We start from the raw sequence: 19,545 nt of genomic DNA, 5'->3' as shown, positions 1-19,545 counted from the left end.
CACCGACACACACACCATGCATATAAAGACAAAGAAAAAACCCACACTCTCACAAATCCTACTTACAAAATCAGAACAGGAGATTTTTCTTTCTTTTTCTGAATGTGTACATGCATGTGTAAGCAAACTGTTGCTGGTTGGCTCTAGTCCTTTAGAAGGCTCATTTTGTTATCAAATATATAAAGTCCTGTAAAGGCTCATATCCTTTATCAAATGTACAAACATCTTCGTAAGAATAAGGCTCATATATATTTATCAGATGTATAAAACATCCTTCAAGAAAGGCTCATAGGTTTAATCAATAAAGGGGCAAGAAATGTTTCTCTTTATGTATTATTCAACTGCTCACCACATATGTATACCTAATTAATAACACATATATTCTATATATAATTTATACATATACACGAACAACACACAAATCTCTTCACACATCTTTAGCCGCAGCACACACACTCACACACACACAGAAACACTCAAACACACAAAAAGGAAAAAGACATGTCTGTCCAGCAGTAGTTTGATCCTCCAAAGACTTCAACAGCGCTTAACTTTATATTTTAACGTCGACTCATTTATACTTTTCTAATTTCATTGAAATTTTAACTTTGGCCAGACTTTTAAATTTTCACTTCGGCTTAACTTTTAACAAATTATCTTTTTAATCAGATTCTTTCCGCATGCATGTTCAATGTGCACTCATTCTCCTAGCCCTAGTTCAGCCCTGCTTTTCCCTATTTTTTCTCAAACTCTATTTTTCATCTTTTAAGCCTTTAACTTTTAACTCTTTTTACTTCACTTTTCATCTTTTTCATCTTACCTTAGGCTTTTAACTTTTATCTCTTTTTCACTTTCATCTTTTTCATCCTAATACAAATCATTTTACATTTAGCCAATTCCCCTGGCCAGGGTTATTTCCACTTTGTTTTTCTTACTCAGATTCGACTATACTATATTATCATACGGCCAACTTTCACACTATTTAATGTACACATGTCATACCGTTAAGAAGCTACGACCCTGTCTTCATTTATCTTGCATGGTTATTTAAATAACTTTTGGCTACTAGTTCTGCCATTCTACAATTACTTTTTATTTCAACTTTCTCAACATCTTTTAAGCCTTTAACTTTTACTCTAAACTTCATCTTTTATTTCTCTCATCTCTATTCTCTATTTCAACTTAATTCTCTTTTTCTTCGTTTATTATTCTCTTATTCCCCTTATTTACGTTTTTTACAACTTAATAAACCCCAATTTAGACGGAAACTCACTTCACACATCAACACATCATCTCTCATCTACGCACAATCTGCTCTTGTCAGTGCAGCCTGTCTGCACAAAACACTACTGCTTCAAAAACCACACACAGCTCAATTTGTGAGAGAACACTCACCCTGAGGTATTAAAGTCGGCAGCATCGGCAGGTGAGGCCCAACAGATCCTGTTCGTGACGCCAATTTGAAGTTTCTTGATGATTTTGATGTGTTGATGGAGAAGGAGTGACCGCTGACGCTGACTTGATTAAAATAATAGGTTTATTACAAAAGAACAGCATCAGACCAGACTTGCCGGGAGAGAACAAAGCCGGAAGTATTTTCTGCCGAATGGAACTAGGGCGTGTCTTTTATACTTGCACAAAGACAACGTTGCCCATCTGGTTCCCCTACATATGTCACAGGTCAGCCCCTGTCCGACATACAGTACATCTAAGCACATTCCACCTCAATTATCACCGGGACCCCTGGCAATGTGCTCTCTCTCTTGGGACCCCTGGCACCGTCTGTTAGTAATTATCTTATACAATGGGGACTTTCTTGGGATGCCAACATTCCAGACACTTCACTGTCAATGTATCTTTCACTGTGGCCTGCTGCTCTAAAGTCTTATCAGCCGCATGAACAAGGACATTTTTTATGCGCATTTGACTCCAGTCATTTTTTGCGATTTGTAGTCGACATTGTCAGCAGGATGTTTAAGAGAAAATCTGGCCTGGCTTGGCCGTGATGCTGTGATCAAGGGCAAAGATTGAATTCATGATCATAGCATGTTTAGCATCTCACCATTTCACCCCCGCTGTCTTCTACTCCCTACCAGGAAAGTGATTACTTCACCCCCCAGGGAGAGTTCAGAGTGGACAAGTCCGGCTCCCTCACCTTACTCAACTGCCTCATGTACAAGATGTCTTTCTACCGCTTCAGGGAAATGCAGGTTGGTTTTCTCTTGCGCATAGTTTCATAGGAAATATATTACAGTAATATCAATATGTTTTTTGGATGATGTGGTCAACTGCTACAAAACAGCTAGGTAAACATTTACATTTATACATTTAGCGGATGCTTTTAACCGAAGCAACTTACATGAGAGGCTAGAAACAAAACATACATCGCTCATCAATCAGTCAAAGTGCACAGATAAAATTGCTACGTGTACAGTATGGCTTCAACCAAGGCTGTCCCCTTCCCCCTGACAGCTGGATTTCCGGACGCCGCCGGGATTCGACCGGACACGCAATGAGCGGGAGCGGGAGAAGGAGGGAGAGAGGGGGCAAAGGCTCTCCTCTTAGCACAGAGCTCTTAAGTAACCACTGGTGATCGGCTCTCACTTCCCTTCTACAGTCCTGTACCGAGACTTTTAAGGGCAGGTGCTCAAAAAAAGGGAAAAGGCACATGGACCCCCAGCTACGGTTCTAGGCTTTTTGCCACTCTGGGCAAATGAAAGATCGCGTGTGCGCTGAGGTTCAAGGTTCATGCTATCCTATGAGGAGTTCCTCATGAATATATCTTGCTCAGACAATCCGCTACCTCGACACCCATTCATAAAAATAAAAAAAAAAAAAAAGCATGCCCGATAAGAAGGGTCCATGGGGCAGGTGCTTGGACACACCCCTCCCAGGTACCTGCCATTCAATATGCAAATCTTGTGATTATAATATAGCAATATATAATATAATCTCTTACAGAAAGATTTTGATTTATTTTGTTTCCTTCGTTTCTTACTTACTTACTACTTACTCTTACTTACTCAGAGAATTGGAGCAGTTTTTTTTGTTTCTCCTTCAGACAGCCGGGCCTGTCTTTTTATTTTAGATCTATTTATTTCTGTTCGTTTCCTGCATGTATGAAAGTACATTTTTAAACACAACTGAGTTAAGGGACTGTCCAAGTCCTTAATCCACACTGTTCCAAAAAAAAAAAACGTGCGTCCCCACTGTGGCTGTTGCTTTCCGTTACCATGGGACTTAATTTTGTAAAAACTGGATCTTTTTGTGTATATACTTTACTCTTAAATAAAAAATCCTGGACTTCTGGAACAGTGAGACCGCATTTGTGTGTGTGTGTGTGTGTGTGTGTGTGTGTGTGTATCTATATATATATATATATATATATATTTATATATAGACCGCGTTCCAAATTATTATGCAAATTGGATTTAAGTGTCATAAACATTAAATTTTTTGTTTTTCAATTAAACTCATGGATGATATTATGTCTCAGGGCTTTTTGGATCACTGAAATCAATCTTAGATACCTGTGATAATTAGTTTGCCAGGTGAGCCAATGAAAGGAATACTACTTAAGAAGGACGTTCCACATAATTAAGCAGGCCACAAGTTTAAAGCAATATGGGAAAGAAAAAGCGTCAAATAGTGCAATGCCTTGGAAAAGGTATGAAAACATTAGATATTTCACAAAAAATTAAGCGTGATCATCATAATGTGAAGAGATTTGTGGCTGATTCAGAGCACAGTCGGGTTTGTGCAGATAAAGGCATAATGAGGAAGGTTTCTGCCAGACAAATTCATCGGATTAAGAGAGCAGCTGCTAAAATGCCATTACAAAGCAGCAAACAGGTATTTGAAGCTGCTGGTGCCTCTGGAGTCCCGCAAACGCAGTTGTGCATAAACCTACTATTCGGCCACCCCTAACCAATGCTCACAAGCAGAAACGGTTGCAGTAGGCCCAGAAATACATGAAGACTAATTTTCAAACAGTCTTGTTTACTGATGAGTGCCGTACAATCCTACGTGGTCCAGATGGATGGAGTAGTGGATGGTTGGTGGATGGCCACCATGTCCCAACAAGGCTGCAACGTCAGCAAGGAGGTGGCAGAGTCATGTTTTGGGCCTGAATCATGGGGAGAGAGCTGGTAGGCCCCTTTAGGGTCCCTGAAGGTGTGAAAATTACATCAGCAAAATATATAGTATAGAGTTTCTGGCTGATTAATTTCTTCCATGGTACAAAAAGAAGAACCGTGCCTTTCGTAGCAAAATCATCTGCATGCATGACAATGCACCAACTCATGCTGCAAAGAATACCTCTGTGTCATTGGCTGCTATGGGCATAAAAGGAGAAAAACTCATGGTGTGACCCCCCTCCTCCCCTGACCTCAAACCTATTGAGAACCTTTGGAGCATCCTCAAGCAAAAGATCTATGACGGTGGGAAGGAGTTTGCATCAAAACAGCAGCTCTGGGAGGTCTATTCTGACATCCTGCAAAGAAATTCAAGCAGAAAGTCTCCAAAAACTCACAAGGTCAATGGATGCAAGAATAGCGAAGGGGTCCTATGTTAACATGTGATTTGGCCTGTTAAGATTTTTTTGATTGAAATAGCTTTTGATTTCAGTCAATTTGACCTCCTAATGCTGCAAATTCAACAAATTACCATTTTCAGTTCTTTACAACCTATAAAATGTTTTGAAACTCTGTTGTGCATAATAGCAGTAACATTGATCCAGGAGATTAAGAAAAGGATTATGGCTATGTCCTTCCTGACCCCCCCAGCCCACCCTGAACGGGGAGGAATAACAGAAAATAAGAGGAAGGAAGGAATAAGGAAGAAGGAAGAAAAATAATTTTGACACAGAGGAAACTGAAGATTGCACGGAACCTCCACCCACCATCTCTGACCCGATTAAATATGGAGAATTATGAGAAGAATAGTAGGGGAGATGCCGTCTAGCAGGACTTCCTCCTGACGTTTGGTTGTAACCTGAGGAACTGTGACCTTTGACTTGCATTTAATTTTGTACTTGAACGGTTTGCCATTGAGAAAGAGATACATTTTCCTTTAACCAGAGAATCTGCACGGGAGTTTTTGTTTTTTAGGGGGGGGTATTTGTGTGTCTGTTTTGTTTTGACATATTGCACTCTTCCATTAAGTCATAGAGCCCCATTTAAGCGACTGCGATTCGACCTCATCTGTTTTTCTTTCCCGCTCCCATATGCTGTATTCACACACACATCGCAGAAACTGAACTAATTGTGCCTGGATTTAAAATCCTTTTTTTCTTTTTTCTTTTCGGGAAAAACTCTGCTCGGGCAATGGCTCCATTGACTATTTTGAGAGATCGTGGCATGTAGGCTATATGCATCACTATGCTGTAAGTTGTCGAGCTCCTAGCCCTGGTTCTTCCACAGAGAACCACCTCAACCGCCCCCAAACCTATGAAAGAGCGCCTACACAGCATCACTCAATCCAGCATCACCCACTACTTCCTCGTGTACTTGTTTCAGAACACTCCTCTCATTTAAAAAAATAAAAATAAAAAAGGTTACCAGCATCAAGTATTCTATGGACTGTAGCTCATTCCCCTAGTGAGTTAATGGGGTACAGAAAATCGCTGTGAGAAAGAGACAGAATTCAACATGACTTCACAAAGGAAACATCGCACTCAAACCAACATTTGCCCATGTCACCAGGGCAAACTTCCAGCCGTTCTATACCTACACAGCCAAACGGGATGCGACCAACAATTTCTTACAATACATCTAATGCAATGTTCTTCAGTTCGATTTGATCGCTGCCTCAATCAAACTTCCTCAGTGTATTTTCTTTTTTTGGTTGCATTTGTTTCCATGTATTGATTGTCCCTTTTACAACTTGAAATTGACATACAGTATCCGTTCTGTACGAGCAGGCTTTCTGTACAAGTTGTCTTCTGGGGTTTTTGTAGGCAAGGTTCGGGTGGAGAGGGTTTCTGTTGGCCTTAACAGTTTAAAAACCCACCAGGGAACATGATAGCAACCCCCCCCCCTTCGGCCGAGACTGTCTTGAGTGTATTTATTACATAAACGATGGAGGCTGCGAAAGCAAACGCACAGCAAGTGTTTTCCACCATGAACTTCATAAAAAGCAAAAATCGGTCGCGACTCACTGATGACAGCTAACAGTCATGTGTGAAGCTCAAAGTTACATCATACAGCCCGGATATAATCTCTGCAGTGAAGTTCAGGGGCAGAAATCGCATTAAGCAGGTGAGAGAAACAAGGTTTTAATTTTGCAAATATAGATACTTATATCGGACCCTGAACTGATGAAGTTGTTTTTTCATATTCAGGTCGACGGTTGACTGTGGCACGCGGCACACTGAAATAGACTTAAGTCGTGATAAAACATAAACTAACATTTTCTTGCCCCTTATAATTAAATTAATATTAATATATTAATATTAATATTTATTTTTTTCAAATCCACAAATAAGTGAAGGACCTGCATTTTGTATTTTATTTCAAAGAAAAATGATACATGCCAGTATTCTTTTTTAGAGTTCAAAAGAATTTAGTGTTTTGCTGCGTCAACCACAGAAAAAAAATGACAGTCTTTATCAATTTGAAGTTCTTTTATTTCATATATATATATATATGTATATATGTATATATGTATATATGTATATATATATATATATATATATATGTATAGGTATATGTATATATATATGTACTGTATATAATATACTATATATATATATATATATTGTATGTATGTGTTGTTTGTATAAATATATTCAATATACTCTGGTTATATTGAATATATTTATATTTATATATGAATCTATATATATATATATATATATATATATATGTATATATGTATATATATATAGATGTATATATATATATATATATATATATATATATATATATATATATATATATATATATATATATATATATATGTACATATATATGTATGTAAATATATATGTATGTGTATATATATATATATACACACTCTGGTTATATTAAATCTAGCATGATTCTGATTGTCCAACAACCAAAATGGCCAATCCTGGGTAAAACCATGTCTTTCCTCTAGGTGTTCCCCTGCATGTCAATGTGTGACACATTTTTATTCAGGCTGGAATTTTTTTTGTATTACTGGTTCTTTGGTTCGGACACAACAATCCCACCATCCCAATTCTCTCGGCGACCGGGTCTCTGCCCGCAGTGCCATGTCTGACCCCGAAGGGGATGGGTGGGGAGCTGATGGCTGCACAGACGCCCTCCCCGGTCAATGAGCTTTCCAGAGAGGATTGTGGTACATCCAGCCCTCACCCTGTGTGCACACACACAGCAGAAAATAAAAAAACACTTCATCAGTTTGTTCTGCTCAGTCAGCACATTGTTAAAGCTCAGAATATGCTAATAAAAAAGGCCGTGCCCAGGGATCGGCTAAAAGACTGAAAGGCTAACTGAAAGAAAACCTCAACCTTGAGGACTGGACAGTGTCTATAATGTGTGACTCTCACTGGTGTTGCTTGCTCTTATTGAGGTGCTTTGCTGAAAAGGGCACTTTGTGGACCTAAATGACTGATTTGCTCTCTCAAATTGGTCATTTCTGCTTAATGAATTCCCCCATGCACTTTTATTGAATGGCCTAACACTTTCTGTAGAAAAACAGTATTCTGATGAATTAGGTAATCAATATGTGGACATGAGTAGTAATTTTCAGGGAAGGGATTAGTAATTTTGGGGAGCAAGTTAGTCATTCATACACGGTAAATTTTCTCATTCGAGCTCAAATTAAAACCGTACTTCAACTCTTATTTTCTAGAAATCAGAGCAAATTGAAATGAGTCAAGGAAAGAATTCAAAACTCTAAATAAGAGCTCGTACTGAAACTAAACTCCAACTGTATTGAAAACCAAATGGAACCTGGAAGTGGTTTTAACCACCACTACTAATAGTCTACTATAACCACTTTAAAAGCTGGACCTTCAGTGTGTGTGTGTGTGTCCTCGTCACCTCCTTGACAAAGTGCTTTGGTTTCCAGGGGGTCTGCGTGGTGGCCCTCTGCTTGCCCTCGCTCCGCTGCCTTTCCTACAGGTGATGTTTGTGTTCTGTCGCCTTGTCCATGTTTCCCGCTTTCAGGGAAGCGGTCACGTGCTGCCAAAGTCGCCTGAGGATGAAAAAGCAGCGTGTTGGGTGTTATTCCAATCCGTTCAGTGAGAGTTTTTTAATATATGCATATGAGCATCAACATAGAAATACGTTACTTTGATTGGCTTTGGAATTCAAATCCTTGAATCCTAAATTGTTGACACAATTTATTCTAATTCGTTTAATCTAAACAGATTGATGTCAACGTTTTCTTTCTCATTTTCAACAACAAAGTAGAATATTTTGTTACAATACTGTGACATAAACAGATCCACGGATTGTATAATAATAATAATAATAATAATAATAATAATAATAATAGGCAATAATAATGCAACAGAATAAGAGAAAGAAAAGGCAATACACAAACGTCAAACTTAACTAGAGGATGGAAAGTGTGATATAGAATATACTTAACAATAAACAGAAAAATAAAATATGGCAAAATATAATAAACCTGTAAAAAACAAAAAATATAAACCTGAAAAGTAAAACAAATAAAAGTGACAGAGAAAAATTCTCAAATAAATTACCTAATTTTTGTTGTATCATAACAGGGAAGAAGTAGTCAAGCATTCACCTTAGTAGTTGTAACTCATTACTTTCCACCTCGGTAACGCTTTATATTAAGGTGCTTGTAATAAGCGTTAATTAATAGTAATTAAGGTCCTTATGAGGTGCTTATTAATATTAGTGATGCGGAAATATGACTATAAGTGTTAATTACAGCATTTATTAGCAGTTAATAACAGCATTTATAAGCACTTATTAAACATAAATTAGGCTTTTGTGTTAAGAGTATATAATTGTTAATTAAAGCATTTATTAGCAATTAATTATTACATTACATTGCATTTAGCAGCTAGATTTAGCTATTTAGACGCTTTTATCCAAAGCGACTTACAATTATTCAAACACCGATGGACGCAGCCATCAGGAGCAATTAGGGGTTAAGTGTCTTGCTCAAGGACACTACAGCATGCTAGCAGGAGGAGCCTGGGATCGAACCAGCAACGTTTAGATTACTAGAAGACCAGCTCTACCTCCTGGGCTACCATCCCCATATTACATATCACATATCCCCAATTATGCAGTTAACTATCCTTTTTGCAGCCACCAGATCTAAAGCGAGAAAAGTGCCTTATTGAGGTTAATACATCCTTTATTATGCAAGAACAATGTCTTATGAAGGTTAATAATTCCTTTATTTTGCACAGCTGAATGATTTTTGGAGCTCGCCCAACTGAAATGAGCACTACATGTGTTCAAGGTTGATAAAATGTGAATAGAAAAACATATATGAACACGATATTTTAGAAGCCAAGCATAAACAACAAGCTGTAAGACAACTCCTTTGAAATAATGTTTTTTTAGTTTATCACTTTGACGTAAATGGCAGCCACATGAGGCCACAAAGATAATGTTCTATAAAACAAAGCCTCAAACAGGTCTTTGAAAAAAAAAATCACAATTTTAGTAGAATTAAATCACATTACATTATATTTTAAAGTATCTTTCAACATTGAGGTAAATTGTAAATTCTGAAAACGTCATATAAAACAACACTAATCACATCAACACATGTTGGAACCAACAACCAACAACCAGTTTAATACCAAAGAAGAAGAAGAAGAAGAAGAAGAAGAAGAAGAAGAAGAAGAAGAGGGAGAATTTAATGAAGGCCTCTGCTATCCTGTTATTTTCCACCGAACACCCTGGTGTGATGTGCCAGCGATGTCGACCAATCAGGAACGCCCCTAATTCTGACTGAAATTCTTTGCCTGTTTATTTTATTTTATTGTTTCTCAAGTGAGCTGGACACTGTGACTCAAACACTGATGTGTTTATATAGTTTTATTTATATAGAACTTTCAATTATAAATATTATTTGAAAATAATTTAAAATATCTATTACACAGGGAGCACATAATATTTATTAGCATCACACCTTTATTAATAAATATTTTATAATACACTTAAGTATGCTCTCTCTCTCTCTCTCTCTGTCTCTCAATTCAAAGGGGCTTTATTGGCATGGGAAACAGGCGTTTTCATTGCCAAAGCAGGTTGAAATAAAACAACAAATTAAAATAACATACATGGAAGGAATGTGATTGTAATTCATAAGTTCTACCAGAATTCATATGTAAAAGTTTATGACAGTTTGATTTTCTCATTGGCAAACTATGGCAACTATGGCCACTTTAAACAGGGGTTGCAGGAAATATAATCATATATCGATGCATTTTCAATCCTCACTAAATGTTTTTTTATATGCACCCAAGATGCATCCAAAACATTTTGGACTCGTGCTGTGTCCCATATTGCATATTTGCATAGTACGTCCGAAAACCATAGTACAGTATGGGAAAAGTATCAGGATGGCCATGCTTCATCTGGCCAGCATTGTTTTTACTCGCATACTAAAGCAAGACACTGGAGGGTCGCACAAACATGTAGGTAGTAGGTAGTATGCCATTTTTGTATGGTTAAAACGGTTACGTTTAAGGTCTAAACCGGTCTGACTAACATCTTGACTAAACAACGTTCTGTCACCAAAACCTTGGTGACAGGATGAAAAAGTGGCCGCATCAGTCGTAACAGTGCTGGCAGCCAAATTCCTATCCACGAATAAATGGAGGAATAAAAGCACCTGCGGCGGGAAACATGCCGTGGGAAGAATGTCTTTTCCCAAGACCAGCGTTAAAAAGCTGTCCATTTGGTAGAATAGGACGTTCTGGTAGGAGCGGCTCTCGCACCCATGATATGCGCACAACATTTTGAGAGAGATAACAGCCGCTGCAGGTGTGGGAACGATGATGCGCACGTGTGCTCTGGGGCTATCAGAACCCACGTAACCCTCCAGCCGCTCCTCTTGCACTCGATCCAGGAACCGTGGAATTAACGGGACCAGTGGGAAAGCGCAAAGGAGCATCCTGGGCCATGGCCGATGCATGCAAACGTGTCCACTCCCAGCGGAGGATTATCTCAAGATTCAAGATAGATAAAAGTTTAAGGTCTAAACCGATCTGGGCTCAGGGTCCACATTTGTCCTTAGCCATTAAACCACGGCCCAAATATACTCCAAAGGGGTAGAATCAAATACAGAGTATGTAACTTTTCATAATTAAAGGTATTTTGGGGTAAATTTCCTTTTTGTCCATTTTACCGAGATTGAGATGAGAATATCAATACCAATTTCATCCCTGTGTCAGGTACAGAGAACAATGGGTTGCATGCTAACTGTTAGCACAGTGCAGGGCAGCAGGGGGGAAACAACTAGCTTCAGAGCTATGAGGTGTCTGAATGAGGGCCCTGGGTTCTCAAGAATCAGAGCCCATTGTATAGTGATTGTATGGTATAATTACTAACGTATGTTGCTTTTAATTTATTGCTTCCATGTCATAGGGAGAACGAAAATAACAACGGGTCTATTCAGAGGCCCTATGGGAGAGGAAATGTTTTGATTCATTCAGCTTAAGTCAGCAGAGGAAATGTGTTAATGCCTCCAGCCGACCAGAGGAGAATATGTGTAGATCTACGTTGGACAAGTGCTGAACTGTGACCTATGCATTGCGACCAGATGGGCTACATGTAATAGTATAAAGGACAAGTCTTTTACCACTTTCGGAGAGAATACTTCCGGCTTTGTTCTCTCCTGGACGTTCCATGTCAAGTCAGTTTGATGCTGATTTGTCTAATAAAACTATTATTTTAATCAAGTCAGCGTCAGCGGTCACTCCTTCATTCATCAGCACATCAAATTCATCAAGAAACTACAATGTGGCATCACGAACAGGATCTGTTGGGCCTCATCTGTCACTGCCGCACCACTTCAGAAGACACCACTGTAACACTTCAAGGGTGAGTTTTTACTTACAATACGAGCTGTTATGTGGTCTGAAGCGGTTGTGTTTTTGGCAGAGAGGCTGCACTAACAAGAGCAAATTGTGCGGAGATGAGAGATGATGTGTTGATGTGTGAAGTAAGTTTCCGTCTAAATTGGGGCTTATTAAGTTGTAAAAGAAGTAAATAAGGGTAATAAGAGAATAATAAACGAAGAAAAAGAGAAATAGAGAATAAAGACGAGAAATAAGGCAAAAGAGAATGAAGTTGAAGTAAAAAGTAATATTAGAATGGCAGAATTAGTAACTCAAACGCAGTTAAATAACCATGCAAGATTATATTAAGACAGGGCCCGCATCTTTTTAACGGTAAGATGTGTGTACATGAGCTGCTGAGTGAAAGTTGGCCGTATGAAAATATAATATAGTCAAATCTAGGTAGGAAAAGCAAAGAGGAAATAACCCTGGCCAGGGGAATTGACTCAATTTAAAATTATATGAATGAAGATGAAAAAGATGAAAAGTGAAAAAGAGATAAAAGTTTAAAGCCGAAAGTAAGATGAAAATGATGAAAATTGAAAATGAGTTAAAAGTTAAAAGCTTAAAAGAGGAAATAAGCTCAAAAGAGGAAATAAGATGAAAATAAAGTAAAAAAAAGAGTTAAAAGTCAAAAGGCTTAAAAGAGGAAATAAGAGGAAAAACTGAGTTTGAGAAAAGTGGGAAAAAAAGGTTCTGAACCTGTCCTGGAGAACTAGTGAACATGCATGATAAGAGAATCTGATTAAAAAGATAATTTGTTAAAAGTTTGGCCAAAGTGCAAATTTTGATGAAATTAGAAAAGTATAAATGAGTCGACGTTAAAACATAAAGCTTAGCGCTGTTGAAGTCTTTGGGGGATCAGATGTGTGGCTGGACAGAAATGTATTTTTCTTTTTTTCTTTTTGTGTGTGTGAGTGTGAAAGTGCCGCGGCTACAGATGTGTGAAGAACTTTGTGTAATGTTTTATGTATGTGTAAGTAATATATAGAATATATGTGTTATTAAATAGGTATACATATGTAGTGAGCAGTAGAATAATACATAAAGAGAAACGTTTTTTGCCCCTTTAGTGATAAACATATATGAGCCTGTTGATGGACTTAGGACAGTTGATAAATATATATGAGCCTTTCTTTACGGACTTTTGATAAATATATATGAGCCTTTTTCTTTAAGGACATTTGATAAATATATATGAGCCTTTTTTCCAAGGACGTTTGTACATTTGATTAAGGATATGAACCTTTACAGGACTTTATATATTTGAGAACAAAATGAGCGTTCTGAAGGACTAGAGCCACAGTCTGCCTACACATGCATGTATACATTCAGGAAAGAAAATCTCCTGCTATGAATTGGAAGTAGGATTTTTGAATTGTTTGATTAGTGTGTGGGTTTTTCCTTTTTCTTTTTGTGCTTGGGGTGTGTGTGGCGGTGATTTCTGTGAGTCCTGTCTGGTTAAAAGAGCAGATGGTCTTGTTGGGGTGAAGGGAGACACTGGTTTTTGAAGAAAAGAGGTTTTGTGTTTCAGCTGCTGAGAGAAAACAGCTTTGATTTACGACTGTGCGTAACTGCATTGAGCTGGGCTGTTCCTACGGGAGCCAAACCAGGATGTTCACTTGCTGACGACCAGTCCATACTGGAAGTCTTTACTAAATTAAAGAGGTGGAGCAAGGGGTGGTGCTTCACACAGAGTGGAACTTGAAACTCCTCTTGACAAGAGGGGCTGTCTTGAGCCCCCCCCCTCTACTCTTTTCTCTCAGTAGTTAGAAAAAAAAAATATATAATAATAATAATAATAATAATAACAAGATAAAATAAAATTAAATAGATAAATAGAGTACAAATAATAAAATAAAAATAAATAGATAAATTGAATAAAAATGACTAATTAAAAGTGATATCAGATTGACTAATATACTCTTTGGACTTTAAATGCATTGCATGATTAAAATTAACCATTGCTTTATTTCAAGTGCGAGCGAGAAATAAAAAAGCTGATAATGTATGTCACACTGAATTGTATTACAGTGTGTATAAGAATTTAGAATGAGCCTAAGACACTGAACTCTTCTGTTGTTCTTTTTCTTTTTTCTTTCTTCCTCTCTTTTACTATGCTGAGTGAAAGCTGGGGGAAACACAGAGAAGATGGAATAAGTCTGAATTGGATCATCCAAAGGGCAGATGACAAGACATCTGGCAGATCTTCACAGACACTGAGGCTTTTGGATGACAACATTTTAGAATCCTGAATCCATCTAAACCAATTGAAGGCCACTACGCTTTCATCCACAAACTCTTTCAACAGACCTCACCTGTATTTACCTATATGTCTATACATTTATGTATAGACATATAATATACGTGTTTAGCTTGTTTTCACATATAGGTTTGTAGTTGTTATTTTTCATACATTGCATTTGCAATTATTTAGTGAGAGACTTGGCAACGGACTGACTAATTAAGGCATTTGCCTAATTAATGGAGTATTATTGATTGATTGATCACATGTGGAAAAGCTGATTTGATTTAAATACTGTTGAGTTCTGTGAATATTGGTTTCATCATCTGAGTATGGTTTATCTAGGCTGTTTTGGGAGTGAACATTGATATAATTTGATAATTTAACATAAATGACTGTGATCAGATGCATCAGATGGTGAACAACTGAATTGGCTTTCACAAGTGGGAAGCGATTGGTCTCCTTTGGGGTTGGCAAATTCAGCTGTTTTTGGTTGAGTGTGATTACATGGGGCTTTATAAACACATTTTTAAAATAATTTGATTCGATTTACAATAAAATAAAATAACAGGATCATTAGGATGTCAAAAATGGATACTAAAATTACAAAATAAATCACTCCTATTGATGTAGTGCGAAAGAATAATCCCCTTATTAAAGATATTGCAAAAATATCAGGAAAATGGAGCGAGCGTTGGCCTGACATTGAACAACCGTGGCCAGTTGAAGGAACTCTTAGCCCGGATGTGATTAAAACAATGCAGGTGCTTGTGTCCACATATAAATTAAATCAAAAGAAAGGAAAGAGACGCACAGAGAAAAGACAAACAGAACTTGGCAATCTGCAGCTGTTCGTAAAGGAGAGACAGACATGGTTCGAAGCTGCAAAGGAAAAAGGGAACAAAGTAGACAAATAATAATGAAAAATGAAAAGGAAGCAGAAAAATTGATGGAGAAGATTACTGCACCCTTCTCACATACAGCATCTGTAAAGAAGCCCCCGCCTTATGAGAAGGAGGTGAAGTTCACTGATGTTTATCCCCAGCTCCCAGTGATTACACAGGAAGGATACTATCTCTTCAAAGATGAGGATGAGCAAATAATAGAGATGGGCAAGGCTAAAACAACCATCATGATGTATCCGAGCTCCAACAGTACCAAGAGAAGGAACCGTTTTTTGAAGCAGACAACGAGGCAGAAGTCTGGAAATAGGAGAAGAGATTGGGAGTGACTCTGACAAAGCTATTCGAGGATACGACCCAGCAGTCAGACGGATGTTGGCTAAAGCGGAGAAAAAAGGAGATCGACCAGTGAGAGTGAACAAGGTGGAAGCGATGCAGAGTCGGAGAAAGAAGGTCCTTCCCGTTTTCAACCGTTAGCAGCAAGCACTGGGGTAGGATATGACAGACGCATGGTTTTAAGAGAGATTGAGAGGAGTATAGACGGATGCCTCGAGGACATAAGTGACTCCACCTGTCCCGAAGTTCGACAAGCATTGGAAAAACGATTACAAAAACTGCAAATAACAGAGACGAAACTCCAGAAGAAAAAGCCTCAAAAGTCAGACACTTTGAGGTATGGACTACGTCCAAGAAAAGCAAAGATACCCGACTTAATGTGTCCAGGGATAATTCGAGGACAAAACTTAGAAAAAAAAGCCTTGGGAGAATACAGACATATCTAACATACTTGAAAAGTTACCCACTCCTCAAGATGGAACACATTCGTGGATCTCAAAGCTGGAAGAGGTTTTGATGGGAACACAGCCTGCCATGGGAGATATTAAAAGACTTTTGTCTAGCCTTATTGGAGTCCCAGCTATGGAAGGGATCCTGCAGGCTGCAGGCCTTAACAGATACGTGGCAACTGCGGTGTATGATCCAGGATTGTTTGCTGCAAGTAGAGGTCGGATGTGGAGAGCATTGAAAGATGCATTTCCAACAAACGTACACCCGGACAACATCTTTATCGAGGCATTGGGCTCACAGGAAAATCTAAGAACTTATGTGTCAAGAAACTCATCAAGTGTGGAGAAATGTCACAGGAAATGATCCAGATTTGAATCAAATGGAGAAATCAATTCTCCGAGCTGAAATACAGAGGGGGCTGCCTCTACAAGTGAGGAGCAAATTGGCAGAAGTGGTTGGTCTTGGAAACATGACCAAAGGTGTTTATACAGACCACATAGCGCATCAAGTGGAGCTATATCGGAAAAAGGAGCATGACCAGAAGGAACAGGACCAGGAGACTCTCACAAAACTCAACCAAATACAGTTGGTGGATAAGAAAAATGTGGACAACAAGAGGAAGGAAAAGAAACAAGCTGTGGTTATGCAGAGCCAGTCACAACAAAATCAATTACCACCACATCCACAGCAAGGACAGATTCAGGTTCTACCACATGTAGTCCCCACTTTCTCTTTTCCACAGCCAGTTTTTGACCAACCACAACCATGGAGAGGAAGAGGTCAAGGAAATTTGGGAAGAGGAAGAGGAGGAATTTTCCAACAGTCTCAAGGAACGTGTCATAATTGTGGACAACTAGGTCATTTTGCACGTGACTGCTACAGGTTCAGAGGAGGTTTTCAGAGGAGGCTTCATAGGAGGCTTCAGAGAACAACCACAGCCACCCAGGGGACCTGGGAACCCCTTACAGGGGACCAGAACCTGGTTTTTAGGGGTGCCTGGAAGACTCGAAAGGGAGGTGTCGGCTGGTAGTATCAGGGCCGGAACAAGATCCAAAAATAGAGGTGGAAATAAATGATAAGCCATTGGAAGTATTGGCAGATTGTGGAGCAGCTTTCACCTGTGTTCGGCCTGAAGATTCGATACATCTCCCCATGTCTGACCAATTGGTACAGACAATTGGGTTTGAGGGTGTGAAACAGCTGATTCCTCTCACAAAACCAATTGAGCTCTGCTATAAAAATCGGAAAATCACACTACCTATTTGGTGTCAGAACATACGCCCATTGCACACTTGGGAAGAGATGCTATGTACAATACGGTGTACACCGGACGGCTGTCTGGTAGATGTGCCACCTGATGTCTACCACCAATTATTTATGGCACCAGAGACCGAGACTTCTTCAGTATATTGGATTGGAAATCTTAGTCCAGAGCCAGCCAAGATGTGGGAGAAGTTCATTGTGGCAAATATGCTTGATGCTAAGCCCCCTGAGTATCCACATCACTGCACGCTGAAATATTTCAAAAAAGCTGGCCAATTGGATCCAGAGGAATGGTTGAGTAGTCAACCGAAGTATGTTCAGCTGACCTCATGCTGCATAATTGTGGGACCACAAGGAGCACTATGAAGATAAACACAAATGAGTATCTTGAGAAAGAGTACAACATTGAGAAAAGTGTGCCACATGTGACTTTAATGGTGGCCGAAGGATTTGAGCAGAGGCATATAGGAGAAATGATGGCAGAAGCTGAGGAAGCCATTGTTGCACCAATAAAGGAGAATCTTGCTATCTGGATAAGTGAAGAACAGAAGAATGAAAATGAAAATCACAATTTCAGCTCCAGGACAAGGACAACCACAAGTGATACAGATGACACATGAGTCAATGTTCAGCGTTAAATCGGACTCAGACAGCATGAGAGAGGAGATGCTGCAACAAATTCCAAAATGTTTGTGGTCACAACATAGTACTGACATCGGACTTGTGAAGTCTGCTCAACCGGTGAGAGTTGAACTGAGACCAGGAACCAAACCTCCTTGGAAGAACCAATAAGGACTAAAGGAGGAGGCAATCATAGGGATTGAACCACAAATTGAAGGACCGCTAAAAGCAGGTGTAGTGGAAATATGTTTGGACCCTCAGAGCAATATGCCTATATTGCCTTTAGAGAAACCAGATGAGTCCTATTGCTTGGTACATGATTTAAGAGCGATAAATGAAGTGGTGCAGGATTTTCCAGCAGATGTACCAGATCCATATACCTTGTTAGCCCAAACTCCTCCAGAGGCTACATACTTCACAGTGTTGGATTTGTGTGGAGCATTTTTCAGTGTTCCATTGAGAAAGACAGTCAAGGGTTGTTCGGATTTACATACAAAGGACAAACCTTCAAGTACAAGAGGCTCCCACAAGGATTCAAACATAGCCCGCACATTTTCAATAAAGTGTTGCAGGATGAATTGGCTGGGATTGATCAGATCTTGAAAAGTACTGTCATTCAGTATGTGGACGACATCTTCATCTGTTCACCAGATAAGGAAACGTGCCATGAGGACTCAATCAAAGTGTTTCAGCTACTGGCAGACAAAGGACACAAGGCCTCTTAGAAGAAGCTACAGTTTTGGCAAGAAAAAGTCATTTATTTGGGTCAAACAATAACCCATGGACACAGACGCATCTCTGAGAGTCATTTGGAAGCCATTCGAATGGCACCAAAGCCTAGAACAGCCAGAGAGATGATGACATTTTTTGGCATTGCGGGATATTCTTCAGCCTGGGTAGAAGATTATGGCTGCCTAACAGGGCCTTTGAGAGCCATGATAAAAGAGACTGGGAATGCTCAACTCCATTGGAACCTCACCTGAACACAGGAAGGTCTTATGGCATTTGAAACGATCAAACAGGCTACAAGAAGCTCCAGCACTAGCACTGCCAGACTACTCTAAGAACATTTTGCTGTATGTGGCTACCTCCACTGGAGGCAAATATGCATGTGCAGTTCTTTGTCAGCCCACAGGTACAGGGACAAGCCCTCAACCTGTTTCGTATTATTGTACTGCCTATTCAGAAGTAGAATTGGGGCTACCACGGTGCTACAGAGCAATGGTGGGAGTTCATCTATTGTATGCTAAGCATCATCAGTAACTCGGGGTTACCCAGTGACAATTCTTACCCATCACAGTCTCAGAAATATTTTGAACCTTGGTAAAGGTACATTTACTATGTCTAGGCTAAGAGACTATCATAGGCTCTTAGAGCAGGAAGATGTCACCTTAGTAAGGTGCATCAAGGTAAATCCAGCTGAGAATTTACCAACACCAGAGGATGGAGAGCCACATGATTGTGTTCAGGAAGTAGAGAGATATGCAACGCTCAGATCAGACTTGCAAGCTTTCCCACTGCATGTGTCAGATGTGGAGTATTGGACTGATGGGTCCTGCTATCTAATAGGAGACACATTGAGTGCTGGTTACGCAGTAGTCAAAGCCCAGGGAACTGAATTTGTTGTTGAGAAAGCAGAAGTAATACCACAACCTGCTTCTGCACAGCTTGCTGAGCTTGTGGGC

General features: G+C 39.2%; 1 pseudogene across 1 annotated transcript in view; it reads right to left on the bottom strand.

The window, feature by feature from the left end:
• Positions 1–7,293: 7,293 nt before the first annotated feature.
• LOC307233564 (oxysterol-binding protein-related protein 10-like) overlaps positions 7,294–19,545 on the bottom strand; it is a 49,839-nt pseudogene continuing 37,587 nt past the window's right edge. Inside the window, exons 9-10 of the transcript in view lie at positions 8,028–8,181; positions 7,294–7,338 (exon numbers count right to left, since the gene is read on the bottom strand). The product of the transcript in view is annotated as an oxysterol-binding protein-related protein 10-like (transcript). The remainder of the gene's footprint in view (positions 7,339–8,027; positions 8,182–19,545) is intronic.

The sequence above is a fragment of the Zeus faber genome, assembly GCF_960531495.2.
Source record: "Zeus faber genome assembly, chromosome: 8".
Lineage (NCBI taxonomy): Eukaryota > Metazoa > Chordata > Actinopteri > Zeiformes > Zeidae > Zeus > Zeus faber.
Note: the sequence above shows the minus strand (reverse complement) of the source record. Positions and strands in the feature narration are given on the sequence as shown.